Consider the following 17,141-nt stretch of genomic DNA (forward strand, 5'->3'; position numbering starts at 1 on the left):
CACTCCTGAAGCTCTGGTGTCAGCTCTATTTCTTGAACCTGTTTAAATCGGTGTTTCTAACTATAATTTAGAAACTGCATACGAGCTCACACGAGTATAAATTCCATCCTTTCTCCAAGCTGACCACTGCCACCTGTGGAAGACTATTACATCCTGAATGTAACAAAATAGCCCTGGTTGGTGTGGCTCAGTGGATTGAGCGCCCGCCTGTGAAACAGTCGTGGGTTCAATTCCCAATCAGAGTGCATGCCTGGGTTGTGGGCCAGGTCCCCAGAAGGGGGCGTGAGAGGCAACCACACACTGATGATTCTTTCCCTCTCTAAAAATAAAAAATAAAATATAAAACTTTGAAAAATGTTCTGAAATTGAATTTCTGCAGAAAATTTCAAGCTATGTAAGCTATGGCGCACACACACACACACACACACAAGTACATGCACACATATTTTCACTCAAAGCATTCTTATTATGTGCCCAAAGTACACAGCTCAAAATTCAAGCAAATTACTCATTACAAAACAAATTAAACGGATAAAAAGCATAGCACGATTTGTGTAGCTGCCACCACCTTTGCCATTTTCCGTGGTACAACTGATATATTTCATTTGACTCGGGGCTGGTTTCAGGAACTGTGACCGTCCGCCTTCGTCCTGCACTACCGTCCGTGAGCCTCCCCACTGTGGGCACTGGAGCATGGGCAGGCATTTCGTTTTTCTCAGTTCCCACAGCATTTAGAAACAAACAAAACAAAACACATCGTTGTTTTTACTTTGTAGGCACTGCATTCCTTAAAGTTCAGAAAGGGTATTTAGCCAGTAGTGGAGGCCAGGGTTCGACAGGAGACTAAGCGCTCAAGTACAGTCAGGCATCAAACTGGACCAGCCTGTGGTCAGGAGAGGCGCGCTCGGGCGCCTGCAGAGGTGGGCTGGGCCCCTGGAGCCTGGATGTGGCCCAGGGGAGTCGCAGGGCCCAGCCGAAGGGATGCGGAGGGACTCTAGGCTGCTACGTGGGCCTGGTGTGGCTAGGCCTCCTCGTTTCTCAAGAAAACCAGAAACCCAGTTTTAACGTGAATCTCTAGGTTTCTAAATGTTAACAATTAGTTCCGAAAATGGTTTATGGTCTAGTTTCAGGTGTACATGGCCCATAGACCTGATATCAGGGCTCTATACATCTGAAATTAATATAAAACAGTATTGAATGCCAACTGCAATTGAAAAAGAAAAAAATATTCAAAGGGCCCAACACAGCACACCTGTGGCCTGTTTGGCACCCGGGCGGCCTGTGTGTGGGAAGAAGTAAGTGCTTCCAGTGAGTTCTAGGCCCACGCCTGCCGTTTGTTACCTGCTTCCTAGGGTGTTTGCTTCGCCTCCCAACACTTGGCACTGAAACCCAGTCAGCTGCCGAAGCTCCCGCGCAGTGGCTGAGGGTGCCGATTCCCTTGGCTTCCTATCCTGGCCACCGCCACAGGACACCTGCCCTATCACTTTGATGGACCAGTCTGGGCTCCAACTTCCTCATCTATAGAGTTTGGACAATCATACAACCCCTCACGCCCTGGGAGGTGTGGATCAGTGGACTGAATGCTGGCCTCTGAACTGGAAATTCGCAAGTTCCATTCTGGTCAGGGCACAGGCCTGGGCTGTGGACCAGGCCCCCAGCTCGGGGTGTGAGAGAGGCAGCCAGTGATGTTCCTCTTGCACATGTTTCTCTCCCTCTCTCTCTCTCTCCCTTCCCCTCTCTCCAGAAATAAAATACTAAAAATAAATAATACGACCCCTCTCATAGGGCTATGATGGAATAAAATGAGATACTGCATGCAAAATACCTAAATGCAGAGTCAGGCTGACAATACAGATCAACTGCTGTTGTCTGTAAGCCTGGTGCCTGCCTCCTCACCATCCATTCACAATTAATCAGCAAACCCTTCTAAACAGGACACCGGAAACCCTCTCCAATCCATCCTGTGGTTTTCATCCCCATTTCTCTGCCTTAGCTCGTAGCCTCATTCTCTCCGCCCAGACTGCTCACGGTGGTCTGATAAGGGCATCTCCTGCTCTCCTGCCCTGGGCCAGCGAGAGCGCCCCCAGGCGCCCCACTCCTACCCGCTCCCATGCTGAAGCCAGTCAATTCTGATCTCTCGGCTGGGTGAGTTATGCAAAGCAGAGATTGGCGGTGTCATTCTCCCTGTCACCTACAAAATGAAAGCCAACCACCTCAACCCTCTACCCCAGGCCGGCTCTGCGCTCCCCAGCCCCCATCTGACCTGACCGTCGCTGTAACTGTCTGCAATCCAGCCGCACCAAACTACGTTCTTGCCTTTTCCTGACGAGCCGTCCAGTGTCTGGTCACTGTACCTTGGTGACGCTATTCTTTCTGCTTAGAATATTTCTTTTTCCTCTTCTCACCGAACGTTGACTCCTCCTCAACGTCTAAGTCCAAGCCAGAATGGTCATCTCCACCATGAAGCCTCCTCTGGTCGTCCCTCTAACCAGACCCCACGGTCAGGTCCTCCCTCCTCTGCAGCTGCCACCGCCCTGAGCACACGGCTCCCTGGCAACCCACCTCCCAGTGCGCAGTGACGTACTAGTCCAGACACCTGTCTCCGCAGGAGGAAGGAGGACAGGACAGGACCTGGCCCCTGGCTGCATGCCCCCCCGGCACGTGGTGCGTATTCAATGGTTCCTGAATGAATAAATGGGACTGACTAAGAGGGCATTTGAATAAAGGGCAAACAATAATGTCACTTTAAACACATCCTGTTGCAAGACACAAGGATCTTTGGAAACCTGCAAAGAGACTAGAATACTAAAAATACATAAAATCACTCAGGAGCCCTCGACTCCCTGAAATGTAGGCATTTTGGTTAATTTTAGTAAAAAGAGTTATTATAAAGCTCAAGCTATCTGGGAGATTGAAAATATCTGTACTTACATGGTAGCTGTCATTTGTCACAGTGTCTTGGTCTTCACTTTTTCTTTCTGTGGCTTCAGTGGGATGCATCTGCTATCACAAGAGAAGATGTGTTCCAGCCAAAGAAGAAGTCTGATTATTTGGCCTGTAACTGACATACTGCTCGGCGCAACCTGAGAGACCCGCGCAGCCGCAAACTGTCCGTCTGGACCGCAGGCCCGTGCAGGCCTCTTCTCCCCGGAGGCCCCAGCAGTGCCCTGATGGCATAAGGGTGGCTGACACTCTGTGGTCTCCCAGGTCTGCTCCTTGGCGAGCCCAGGGCCGATAGGTGGCACGCATCCCACAGCCAGTCCGTGTAGGGGTATGATTACGGGAGGGTGGTATCTGGTTCTGATCTGACTTTCACGCTGAGACCTCTGCTTGGGGGTGGGCGGGGGGAAGAGGCAACAACTTCTCGGCGCTCAGAGAATCCCCAGAGAAGACTAGGAGCAGATGATCTCAGGAAAGGCAGAGAACTGGGGAAGAAAATAAACATCATTGTTCTTGGCATTTGTGGTCTTAACACGTGCCACTGAAGCGTTCATTCAACAAGCACTCACTGAATGAATGGAAGGGCTGTTGTCCAGCCTCACTCCCCACCACACGGGCAGGATCAGAGCCCTGGCCTTGGCAGGCTAGGAAACCGAGGAGGCCATCTCGCAGAGAGGGTTCCAGTGTGGCTCTGGGGTCAGGCCGCCTGGGATCAGGGTCTAGCCCTCGAAGTTTCTGGTGGGTAGAGTTGATAGGGTAATCACAGTTCCTACCTTAGAGTCGTTGGAAAGATTAAATGACAGAGAACATGGGAAGTGCTTAGCATGGTGCCTATGAAATTTTTCTAATTAATGTATGACAAAGTTCAGTAAATGTGCCTTGGTGTGGTTTAGCAGACTGAGTGCTACCGGTGAATCGAACCAAAGATTCACCGGTTCGATTCCCAGTCAGGGCACAAGCCTGGGTTGGGGGCCAGGTCCCCAGTAGGGGGTGCACGAGTGGCAACCACACATTGATGTGTCTTTCCCTCTCTGTCTCTCTCCCTTGCCCTCTCTCTAAAAAGAAATAAATAAAATATTTTTTAAAAAGTTCAGTAGATGTTAGCTATCATCATTGGTCAAAAAGACCCTACTACTAGACTTGGACCTTCCATAGCTTATCTTGCCAGCTCTGTCCATACCCAGGATCTCCACTTTATTGACCAACTACGGGATCAGAGTTCCTTGAGAATGGAAGAAAGAACAAGCGACGGACTTCTAACCAATAAATAAGCAGGAATATGGAGTCACAGAGAAGGAAAGAAGCCACACGCACAGAACTTCCTGTCATGTACAGTGGCTCAAGCATAAAAATGGGTGTGGACTCTCAACGGCCGCGCTCGAAGAGACAGAACAGCGTGCCTTCCAACTGCTGGGGGAGATTCTACACGTGGACAGACTTCGACTTGGAATGAAGACTTTTTAGGCATTTGAGGCTCCAAAGAATGTGAGATATTCTGAGGAACAGGGTAAGTTATTACAGCAGTTCCTCAATAGATGTAGATGGTATTGAACCAGGTAAAGTCACTGAATGTGATGAACTGTTTCAAACCACAAATCCATGCTGAGTGCCTACTATGCGTTGGGTTGACAGTGACTGGAACCGGTAACCCAAGACATGCATTGATTTGCTCTTGGAGCTTACATGCTAGTGGGGGAGAGAGACGTAATAAACAACTCCAGAAGGAAGACTCGGAGTCAGAGAGCGATGAGGGCTACGGAGGAAGAGAAACTGGGGCCTAGAACTCCAAATTCCAGGATACAGAAACTGCAGCAGGCAGGAGAGCAAACTAAATGGCACCATCTGGACACAGTCAGAGAACTCTAGAATGTTGGACATCTATAAGAACACAGGCCTGAAATTCCTTAAAAAGTATTCAAACTCATTAAGACAAAATAAGAGGGAGATGAATGTAGATTAAAAAGAGCTAATAGCACCAGCTGGTGTAGCTCAGTGGATTGAGTGCTGGCCTGCGAACCAAAGGATCGTGGTTCGATTCCCAGTCGGGGCACATGCCTGGGTTGCAGGCCAGTTCCCAGCAGGGGATGCGCGAGAGGCAACCATACATTGATATTTCTCTCCCTCTCTTATCTAAAGATAAATAAATAAAATCTTTTTAAAAAGAGTTAACAATCAAATTCCAAAACATGAGCCTGGATTGGATCCTCAGCCAAGGAAAAAAGTTATAAAAGATGGTTTGGGAATACGCAAGGATATTTGAATATAGACTGAACATTAGATGATATAAAGGAATTACTAATTATAATTTATTAAATTAAAATGTGAATATAGTCTTAATTAAGTGTATTTAGGTATTACAGCTATGTAGGAGAATATATTCTCAGGAACCATGTGCTGAAGCCTGTAGTGACAAAACAGATTAGAGCAAACTGATACCAGCTGTTGAATCTAGGTAGAGAGTACTGAGTTGTTCGTTGCCCTTTCAATGTTTCTTTTTTTTTAAATGTATTTTTTTATTTTTAGAGAGAGGGGAAGGGAGGGAGAAAGAGAGGGAGAGAAACATCAATGTGTGGTTGCTTCTCACCTGGCCCCCACTGGGGACAGAGCCCGCAACCCAGGCCTCTGCCCTGACTGGGAGTCAAACCGTGACCCTTTGGTTCACAGCCCGCACTCAATCCACTGAGCTACACCAGCCAGGGCTCAACTTTTCTGTATATATAAAAATGTCCAGTGTAAAATGTCAGATAAAAAAGGAATACAAGGGAATACTTAGGAAAAGCAGCGTGACAACTGGTCGAAGGAATGCTGCTGTAAAGGGAGGGCATCGGTTTCCGAGAGCTGCTTACTAAGGTACCACCCACTGGGTGGCTTAAAAGGGGAGAAACTGATTTTCTTACAGGTCTGGAGGCCAGAAGTCCAAAATCGAGGCATTGTCAGGTCAGCCCCCTCTGGAGGCTCCAGGGAAAACCCCCCTTGCCCGTCTGACATCTGATGGCCATGGACATTCCTAGTCCTGTGGCTGCGTCACTCCTGTCTTTCTCTCTCTGGGGCCACACCGCCTCCTCCTCTTCTGCATGTGCCTGATCTCCTGTCTCCCTGGGTAAGGACACTTGGGACTGCATTTAGGGCTTATCCAGGTTACCCAGAATAAGCTCCTCCTCTCGGGATCTTTAATTTGCTCACATCTTTTGCCATATAAGGTAATTTTCACAGGTCCCTGGGATTAAAAAGTGAATATATCTTTGGGGGCTGCTTTTGCACTTGCCACAGGGAGCAAGAAAATAGGGAAGCATGTAGAGGGGAAGGTGGGGTCGAGAGAGGTTTTGAGTTTTGTTTTGTTTTTTTAAGATGAGAGAAGTTACAACATGTATATAATAACATTTAGTAGAGTTTGTTGTCCATTGTAGTAAGGCAGAGGTACAGCACATTTGTTCATTGTTTGGCCACTTTCACACAGGAAAATTTGTAAAGAAAATAGCAAGTTACCCTCAAGGTGAAAATCAGGGTGACTCTTTGAGAATTCAATTAAGAACAATTGAGATGAGCCCTGGCTGGTGTAGCTCAGTGGATTGAGTGCGGGCTGTGAACCAAAGGGTCGCTGGTTCGATTCCCAGTCAGGGCACATGCCTGGGTTGTGGGCCAGGTCCCCAGTGGGGGCCACATGAGAGGTAACCACACATTGATGTTTCTTTCCCTCTCTCCTTCCCTTCCCCTCTCTCTAAAAATAAAAAATAAAATATTAAAAAAAGAACAATTGAGATGAAAACAACAGTAAAAGAAATAACTGAGACAACTTCAAATCAAGGATGAACAGTTCAAATCCAATGTGGAGGTGAGGGAAAACTGTGGGAATGGTGATCATGGTGAAGTGATTGAAATAGTGGAGCTCAGCGATTACTCTGGGAATAATCAGAGGGAAGGTCAGTGAGGATGGGCGTGGTCCAGACAGACAGGCCTGGTGAGAGGCCTAACCCACTAGATGGTAAAATTGGCTCCACGGGAAAGGAGGGTACAGAATAGTGAAGACAGTAACTTTCAAACCCAGCATGCACAGTCGCTATTATGAGACATGGCTTCTTACTTTTTTTTCTTCACTTATTTATTTTCTCACCTCTTCTCTCGATTTTGTCACTTTAGAGCCCCTCGCTCATTTTTAGGTTCCTCTTTCAGAAGTTTTCTTTGCTCACTCCAGCCTGCATCTTCTCCTACAACCCCACCTAACCTTTATCATGCTGCAGTGTTCTGTTTTTCTCACTATGCAAACCAAACCCTTCTAGCCCATCCTAAATCTATTTCTCTACAAGCTCCTTGGTCACAGCTCTTCTCCCAGAAACTGATATCCAATTTCCCTTTACCTGTCAACATTATCAAATCTTCTTTCTCCTCAAAATGTCCCCGTCTCCCTCTTCGTCCGTCGCTGTTTCCTCTGGTCCTGGTCTCTGCCTTCACCCCCAGTACCCATCCATGCCCATCGTCTTCTTTTAGGCTTATATGCGCCCTTCTCCTTTCTCACATTTACCCCTTCAGGGCCAATAATGTTCTGCTTGGCTCTAATTTCCCCTCTTTGACTTGCAATACCTCCTCTATCTGCTTCTCTTCCCTTCTTTAGCTTCAATCCTCATCTGCCTTATTCACCAGTACCTTCATCTATACCTTGTTTCTCTTCCATAGAAACAGAGTCATCAGTAATATCATTCACTCCAGTGAAGAAATCCTCCTTAACTTCGATCCGCTCCTCAGTCCCCTCTAGTTTTTTATCATTCCTTTCCACCCTTTCAAAGGGAATTTCCATCTCAGCACTAGGACCTTCTATTGCTCTTTCATCACTAGTAACTTCTACCAGTTTTTCAATTTTCTTTTCATTTATGCTCCCCACTCCTGGCCCTTCAACTTCTCTCCACTAGTCCCCAGCTTCTCCCTACTGGATTCCAGCTTCTCTGCACTTGACCGCCCAAACTCTTTAAGCCCAAACTCCCTCCCAAACCCTGTTGTAGTCCCTGAACTCTCAGATTCAGCCCCTGCTTTGCTGCTGACTCCTCGCTTTCCCCACATTTCCTTTGGGCTCCCTTTCCCCAAACCTGCTGAAGCTTGTAATGAATGCACTTGCTACACTGTGCCTTAGCTTCACATTCTTCCTTTCCTGGCTCCGGCCTGACTTCTTTCAAGGCCGTCTTTTCCACATCCTCCAGTCCCCAGTGCTCAGACTCAAGCTTTTCAGATCCCACATCCTAGGCTTTTGGGTCTTCCTACTCAGGGGCTCCATTCTCTTCCCAAACATGATGAGCCCGTTCCAGGGCATCCACATTTTTGCTTGCAGCATCTGTGCCCTTCTGCTCCCCGGCTCCATTTGGAACCACCCGTGGGCCAGGGCCTGCCCTTGGACGCCCTGGCCTCGGACTTCGTGGTGCCCCCTAGCCTCCCCGTGCGGCCTACACCGCCGCTCCCACAGGTCTCGGGGCAGAAAACCAAACGGAGCCCTTTTCTCCACAGACATTAGCCCTTGCCCTCGCTCGCAGCCCATGACTTTCTCCCTGGTTCCCCATTACTTCCCCACCCAACCCTCGCTCCCACCTACCCGGCCCCCCGCCCCGCCCCGCCCCGCCCCCTGTCACGAGCCTGCTGCCCCGCCCCGCCCCCCCCCGCCCCGCCCCCGCCCCGCCCCGCCCCTCTCGTGGAGGCGCGAGACTGGACTAGTGCGCACGCGCAGACCCCGAGAGACAGAAGGCGAGGCCCCGGAGTGGTGGCCGGCGGGAGGCAGCCGGCCGGGGGGCGGGGCTGACGTGGCGAGACGTCAGAGGTGCCAGTGCATGCCCCTGTGTGCAGTTCCAGTGTAGCTTGTTCCCGGCCCTCTCAGTCCCCCGATTTCTTTTAAAAGCTGGCTCCAGACTCGGGAACAACAGATGCTGCAGCCAATGGTTTCGCGCACGATAAACCTGGGACCCAATCAAAACGGGGTGGGGACCACGCCCCACTCCAGGTGACTCCTTGGCAGGGAGGGAAGAGTGTCTCCGTCAGCTGATAGGATCTCCATTCGGCCCGTCCCTCGGGGCGAGTAACCCGGGAGCAAGCTGCGGGAGCGCGCGGGCCAGCCACCGGATCCTCGTGTGCTGCCGCCGAGGAGAGTGAGGGGGAGCATGAAGAGGCTGGGAAGGAGAGCGAGGTAAAGACAGAGGCAGACCCCTACCGACCTCCACCTCACTCCATGGTACCCAGTGATACCCAGTCTGGGAGAGGTGCGTGTGCGTGTGTTTGCGCGCAAGCGTGAGCAAGAGGGTGGGGTGCCTCTGTGGCACCTGCAAGGGGACTGGCGAGTATGCCAAAGGAAGCAGGGTTGTACCTTTGCTTTTACAGATGGAAAGGGACCCACCACTGTCACTCCTCACCTCCCCAGGACAGACTCCTACTGGCTTGATGGGGAAGAAGAAGAGGGAGGGATGGTAGGAATTGAGAAGGGGCTGCAGTCCCTGTTCTTTCCCACGGTCGAGGGAATCCTGTTCAGCACCAATGGCTTTACTTTTGTATCTGTGTTCATATAATCATAAGACCATTTGATCCTTATTCTTTCCTCTCGACTTCAACAAATAGTTACTGAGCAACTTTCCACCAAGGATACACATAAGGTGCACACTTTCAGGGGTTAGAGGCATGTACATAGTTAGCTATGGCTAAGGGGTCAGGACAGAGCAGCTGTGGTCTGTCCTTGACGTCCCATCTCCCTCAAGGAGTTACCAAGCGGTGCAGGTCACAGCAGAGACACTAAGGCAGCAGGAAGGAGACAGGGGACTTAGGGACCTACTGCACTAATGAGCTAGATTGGGGGGGGGGCGGCGAGGGAGGCAGTGGGACACAGTAAGAGCCTTCCATGGGGGTGTCAGAGAAGCCAGGAAGTGAGGAGTCTGGACAGGTGAGAGGGGCTAAGAGACACAAAGTGTGGACCAGAAAGTATTTGTTTCCGTGTTTATCTATATTCATACTGATGGTTAAATTTATATATATGTCTGGCATATAGTAAGAACAAGTTTTCTTTGGCTATAGTGTTAGCTATTGTATTATCGTTGTTGATGTTGTTATTCCTGTTATCATACGGGATGCCATGTGCCCTGACCATGTGCTAGGCTATCACACTGACAGGTGCACCCCCCAGTCTGTCTGTGTAGGCGGCAGCCTCTGAAGGTCTCTTGAGTAAGCATTGCCCTCTCTAGGTTCCCCTTTAAATGCAGAGAAATAAAGGAATAATAAACATATATGTAAGTAAAATATAATAGAAGAGAAAATGAAATGATATAAAATATTGAATACTTTACTAATCGAACAGAAGGCAAGAAAAGGAACAAAAAAAAAAACAACCCAGATGAAACAAAGAGAAAACAAAAAGCAAGATGGCAGGTTTATAGCTTACTATATCAGTAATTTCAATCATTATGAATGGGCCAAACACTCCAATTAAAAAGCAAATGTTTTTGAAGTGGATTTTTAAAAAGATTTTATTTATTTTTTTAGAGAGAGGTGAAGGGAGGGAGAAAGAGAGGGCGAGAAACAACAATGATTTGTGAAAGAAACGTCAATGATTTGTGAGGGAAACATCATTGGCTGCCCCTCCCAGGCACCCCTACCAGGGATGGAACCCACAACCCAGGCATATGCCCTGATGGAGAATCGAACCGGCAACCTTCAGTTTGCAGTATGACAGCCAACCAACTGAGCCACACTAGTCAGAGCCTTATTGGCTTTTTTAAAGACAACTCTAGTCTCTCTTTTTTTAAATTTTATTTATTTTTAAAGGGGAAGGGAAGGAGAGAGGGAGAGAAATATCAGTGTATGGTTGCCTCTGCCGGAAACACACAATGTACCGTGTGTCCCCTGCCAGGAACTGGCCTGCAACCCAGGTATGTGCCCTGACTGGGAATCGAACTGTGATCCTCTGGTTCACAGGCCCGCTCTCAATCCACTGAGCTACACCAGCCAGGGCTTCTTTTTTTTTTTAAGATTTTATTTATTTATCTTTAGAGAGGAAGGGAAGGAGAGAAGGTGAGAAACATCAATGCATGGTTGCCTCTCGTGAGTCCCCTGCCGGGAACTGGCCTGCAACCCAGGCATGTGCCCTGACTGGGAATCGAACCGAAATACTCTGGTTCGCAGGCCCATGCTCAATCCACTGAGCTACACCAGCCAGGGCTCAATAAATTTTAAAGGATTAAAAACATATAGACCCTGGCTGGGTAGCTTGGTTGGTTGGGGTATTGTCCCAACATGCCAAGGTCATGCGTTGCATCCCTGGCCAGGGCACGTATGGGAGGCAACCAATCAATCTTTCATTCTCACATTAATGTTTCTCTCTCTCTCAAATCAATAATAAAAAATATCCCTGTGTGAGAATTTAAAAATAATAATACCTTATAATGAAGGTGTTTTTCCAGGAATGCAAGGTGGTTTACCATTTGAAAATCAATCAATGAAATTCAGCATATACACCGAATAACAAGAAAATCCATATATCTCAACAGAGGGAGAAAAAACTTGGTAAAAATTACCTCTCTCATTGAACTAGGCATAGAAGGGAGCTTCCTTATTCTGGTAGAGTATCTAAAAACATCATCAGCCAGTCTACAAATCAAAGGGTCACTGGTTCTATTCCCAGTCAGGGCACATGCCTGGGCTGCAGGCCAGGTCTCCAGAAGGGGGCACAGGAGAGGCAACCACACATTGATGTTTCCTTCTCTTTCTCCCTCCCTTCCTGTCTTGAAAGAAAAGAAAAGAAAAAAGAAAAAGAAAAACATCATTGGAATTAAATTTTGAATGCATTCCTTCTGAGATCAGGAACAAGTCAAGGAGTTTCTTTATCACTATATCAACACTTCTGCATTGTACTAGAGGTCCTAGCAAGTAAGAAAAAGAAATAAAATGTATAAAGTTTGGGAAGCAAGAACAAAATGGTCATTATTTTATTTTTTATATACATGAGTTTTTTTATTAATTAATTTATTTATCTTTAGAGGGTAAGGGAAGGAGAGAGGGAGAGAAATATCAATGTATGGTTGCCTCTTATGCGTCCCTTGCTGGGAACTGGCCTGCAACCCAGGCATGTGCTCTGACTGGGAATCGAACCGCGATCATGTGGTTCGCAGGCCCACGCTCAATCTACTGACCTACACCAGCCAGGGCTATATACATGAGTTTTTAAAAAGATTTTATTTGTAGCCCTGGCTGGTGTGGCTCAGTGGATTGAGCGTTGGCCTGTGAACCAAAGGGTGGCTGGTTCGATTCCCAGTCAGGGCACATGCCTGGGTTGCAGATCAGGTTCTCAGTAGGGGACACTCCAAAGGCAACCACACATTGATATTTCTCTCCTTCTTTCCTTTCCTTTCCCTCTAAAGATAAAGAAATAAAATCTAAAAAACAAAAACATGCAACAGTGCTAAAATAACTGGCTGGTTATATGGCGGGAACAAATGACTCGAACCTTATGCTACATAGAAAAGGAACTGAAAATGGATCACAGACCTAAATATAAAAGCTAAAACTATTAATTTCTAGGAGAAAAAATAGAGTATCTTCATGATCTTGGGGTAAGCAAAAGTTTCTTTAAGAGTACACAAAAATCCTAATATTAAAAGAAAAAAACAGCCCTGGCTGGTGTAGCTCAGTGGATTGAGCGCGGGCCTTCGAACCAAAGGATCATGGTTCGATTCCCAGTCAGGGCACATGCCTGGGTTGCAGGCCAGTTCCCAGCAGGGGACTCACGAGAGGCAACCATACATTGATATTTCTCTCCCTCTCTCCTTCCCTTCCCCTCTAAAGATAAATAAATAAAATCTTCTAAAAAAAGAAAAGAAAAAAACAGATTTATTGAGCCTGTAAAATTATTACCATCCAGAGAATAAAAAGGGAAGCCATACAGTAGGAAATATTGGTAACACATATAACTGACAAAGGGCTTGTCTCCAGTGTATATAAAGAGTTCCTACTAATCAATAATGACATATTCTGATTTTTTAAAAAGATTTTATTTATTAATTTTTAGAGAGGGGGAAAGGGAGGGAGAAAGAGGGGGAGAAACATTGATGTGTGCAAGATACATCAATCATTTACCTCTCACACGCACCCAACTGGGGACCTGGCTCACATTCCAGGTATGTGCCCTGGCTTGGGACTGAACTGGCGACCTTTCGGTTCACAGGCTGACACTCGATCCACTGAGCCACACCAGCCAGGGCCAGTTTTTCTGAAGGACAGTAGTAGAGGCCCTGACCAGGTGGCCTGGTGGTTGGAGCAGCATCCTGCACATCTGAAGGCTGCGGGTTCAGTCTCTGGTCGGGGCGCCTACAGGAGGCAGCTGATCCATGTTCCTTTCTCACATCAATCTCTCTCTCTCTCTCTCCTCTCTTTCTCCCGCCTCCCCCTCTCCCTCTCCCTTCTCTCTAAAATCAATTTTTTTTTTAAAAAAAGGAGGGTAGGACAGGAACAAAAGATTTGAATAGGCACTTTACAAAAGAAGATATCTAAATGGCCAAGGGGTAGATAAAATGGTGTTCAGCATCATTCCTCCCCAGAGAATACAAGTTGCAGCCACAGTGTGCCATTCCCACACCGCCACCGGCATGGCTAAAATGAAAACGACCAACAGTTCTAAGGACTGACAAGGACCTGGTCCAGCTGGAACTTGCATACAATGTTGGCAGGAGTACACATAAATACAGTCACCTTGGAAAGCTCTGGCATTATCTATGAAAGCATTTTAAACACATGCCTACCTTATGGCCAAGCAATTCTCATACCCAACAGAAATGAGTATGTAGGTCCCTCAAAAGACATAGAAGAAGGTTCATGGTAGTTGTCTTCATAATAGCCCCAAACTTGAAATAATCCAAATGTCCAAATGTGGAGTGGATATATAAACCATGATGTATTTGTAAGATGGAATACTACACAGCAATGAAAAGGGTTGCTGCACTCAACAACACAGACGGTAAGAGAGATGGGCAGTTTCCAGTTACATACTGGTGAGCAGTGCTTGAAGGTAAAGTGGCTTCTGAGCATCTTACCTTCTCCCTAGTACTATTTTTTATTAATTTTATTTATTTATCTTTAGAGAGGAAGGGAAGGAGAGAAGGAGAGAAATATCAATGTATGGTTGCCTCTCGTGAGTCCCCTGCTGGGAACTGGCCCACAACCCAGGCATGTGTCCTGACTGGGAATCGAACCTCGATCATGTGGTTCGCAGGCCCGCGCTCAATCTACTGAGCTACACCAGCCAGGGCCTCCCTAGTACCATTTGGCACAGTGAAGCAGCGTACTGTAGTTGGTGTTCAACAAATACTTGTTGAATAGCTTGTGGAAGGCAGAACTAGTGGCTTGGTGCTTTGTGATTCTTTTCCCTTGGAGAAACCCAACTGCTTTGCCTACAAGCTGACACCTTCTTGGCACTGAAAGTGAATGGAACGGTCTCAGGAACCCCTCCAAAGAGGTAGGGACTTCTCATCCAACTCTACACCCAGTGAAAGGGTACCTGAGGGCACCAGCTGGGGAAGGGGCAGCAGAGGGGAAGGTGGGGAAGTGTCTATTGTAAAGCCCTGAACAGTGACTTATCAGGATCCCTCTGAGCACAGCCTGTGACCCTGGGGCGTTATAAAAGCAATGCTGCTGAGGTGGGTTTGGCAGGAGGACAAAAACCTGCAGTGAGGATGGGCAAAGGGGCCTCTCCTCCCCTGAAGCCCTCCTCTCTGTCAGTGGACCTACAGGGAGACAGCGCCTTACAGAGGGAGACCTCTGATCCAGTGAGCGAGCAGGACAAGGTGAGTCACCATTCAAATCAAGGTGAGGCTTCACAAGGAGCAAGAGGACAAGTTCAGATGGCTGCCACAGGAAGTTTTGGGAGCCTGAAGAACCTGCTTCCCTGGCTCTGCTCCCCCGGGAGGTGCTGGGGAGATGCCATGATAGCCTTTGGGCCCTATGTCTCAACCTAGCTCCTGCCCCGTGACCCTCTGAGAAAGCAGGTATCTTGTCTAGTCTTGAATCACCTTCACCTAAGGCCCCAAGTCCTAACCATCCCCTGACTGAAACCATGGACCACTGAGCCCCCACTGGGCCTTCCTGGGGATGAGGGATTGGGGAGGACCAAAAGTGGGTGCCCTGGAAGTCTGATGCAGGGTTTGGGGAGGGGAGGAGCCCAGACCCAGTTCTCAGCAGGGCGTTCCTCTGGCTACAAGGATGCCTCGGTCCATCCACCGGCCTCATTGTGAGGGGCAGGCCTGGGTGTTTGGGTGAGGGCAGAGGCTGGGCCAGCATTCCGGGTGTGGGTGGTGGCCTTCTTGGCAGTGAGTGGTCTCCTGGCTCTGTCCCTCCTCTAAGCAGCACCCCCCGCCAGCTCCTCCAAAGCCAGACTTCACAGCTTAAAGGGAAAAGCTGTAGTCGGGTGAGAGACAGCTCTGTCACTCAGTTTGCCAAAATGAAGCAGGGGCTAGAAGCATGAGTGCCACCTCCTTTCCTCATCTATGACAAAGCTCCAGCCCCAGCCCTCTCCTGGGAACCCCAACTGTCCCCTACGGATGTCAAGGGACCCTGACTCTGACCCCAGGGCTGCTGAGGGGGCAATGGATGATGAGAACTAAGGAGGGCACTTGAGCTGCCTGCTCTTCTCTGCAGGGAGTACCCGGCTCTCTTAAAAAAGACACTTGCAATTGCCCTGGCTGGTGTGGCTCAGTAGACTGAGCGCCGGCCTGTGAACCGGAAGGTCACCAGTTCAAGTCCCAGGCAGGGCACATGCCTGGGTCAGGTCCCCAGATTGGAACAAGTGCAAGAGGCAACTGATAGGTGTATTCCTCACACATTGCACATTGATCTCCCTCTTTCTCCCTCCCTTCTCCTCTAAAAATAAATAAAATCTTAAAAAACAAAGACAGTTGCAATGCATGAAGTCTTTCTTCAGTGCCTGGCACCCCACCCTGCAGCAAGTCTGAAACTTCCTTTTTTCACCCTTACCCGAGGACACTTTTTCCCCCGATATTGCTTTCAGATAGAGAGGAAGAGAGAAACACTGATGCCAGGGAGAAGCATCTGGACTGGGAGGAAACCCACAACCTAGGCCTATGTCCTGACTGGGAATCGAACGCATAACCTTTTGATTACAGGATGATGCTCCAACCAAGCCATGTTGGTCAAGACTAAAATGTCATCCCTTTGAGATATAGCCAGGATGTGAGCTGGTCCAGAATGAAGGGGTCACCCCTGGTGGTGGGGGACAGGGCTCCTGGTGGGTTCAAGCCTCTTGTCGGCTCTGTGAGTGACATGAGCCTGACACGGGATGGGCTAATGCCCACCCCAACGTCACTCTCCCGTGTGCCTTCAGCTGTGTCCCAGGAAAGAACCGCAAGGAGCTCCTTGGGGGTTTCCGGGGAACACTGTCACGTCTTCAGCTGAAGCCCTCATCGCCAGTGTGCCACATCCAGGCTGGTGCCGAGACCCCTTTCTGGACTTAACCTAGGGCCTCAAGTCCACAGCAAAGGCTGAGGCTCAGGGGGCCAGGCCGAGGGAAATGGCAGTGCCTCTGGTGGTCTGTGGGGCCATGCTCCTGGTGACGTGGTGTAAGTGGGTCTTCTTGCGCTCCCTTAGGGGGGTGGGTGACTTTGAGCATGAGAGAACCTTCCTGCTGGGGTGTCACACCTGCCTCTGGGGGCAGACTGAGTCAAGCACTCCCACAAGTATATGCAGGGCCCAAGGGGCCCTTTATTTCCTGCACCCTCTCCCCACTGGTCCAACTCCCCAAGGAAGAGGAGAAAATAAGCCATGTCCGTCCACGGCCACAGACACTGGGGTGGGGCTCAACACGCAATGGGCTCTGAGGGAGGTTCTTCCCCAACAGGACTGGCAGACAATTATATCCCTATCTTGGCTGCACTGAGCTGTGAAGACAGGAAGTCAACCAGCTACAAACAGGACTCCCCCTCCCCACACTTCTGGCACTTCTCTATGCCTGTAATACTGTGTGTGCCCATGAGGGGTCACTCTGTGGAAGCCTGTGTCTATCTGCCCCAGGGGTGAGTTGCAGAAGTGCCTCCTAGGATTCAGGAAACAAGAGGAAGATTTCCCCAAGGGTGGAGAGTAAGGGGAAGGAGGCTTTAAACACCACCCCAGTAAGGCCCCTGCCCTAACTCCTCCCCACTGCCTCCTGGGAGCTTCCTCAGATTGGCAGAGCTCTTGGAAAG

The 17,141-nt window shown here is 48.8% G+C and overlaps 1 long non-coding RNA gene across 1 annotated transcript; it reads left to right on the forward strand.

The window, feature by feature from the left end:
• Positions 1-8,731: 8,731 nt before the first annotated feature.
• LOC118991744 (uncharacterized) lies at positions 8,732-15,590 on the forward strand. Its single transcript, XR_005067466.1, has 2 exons — positions 8,732-9,100; positions 14,668-15,590. It is a non-coding gene; the product is annotated as an uncharacterized LOC118991744 (long non-coding RNA).
• The last annotated feature ends 1,551 nt before the right edge of the window (positions 15,591-17,141 follow it).

The sequence above is a fragment of the Sturnira hondurensis genome, unplaced genomic scaffold (assembly GCF_014824575.4).
Source record: "Sturnira hondurensis isolate 20B ecotype Veracruz unplaced genomic scaffold, ASM1482457v3 Scaffold0007797, whole genome shotgun sequence".
In the NCBI taxonomy this organism is placed as follows: domain Eukaryota; kingdom Metazoa; phylum Chordata; class Mammalia; order Chiroptera; family Phyllostomidae; genus Sturnira; species Sturnira hondurensis.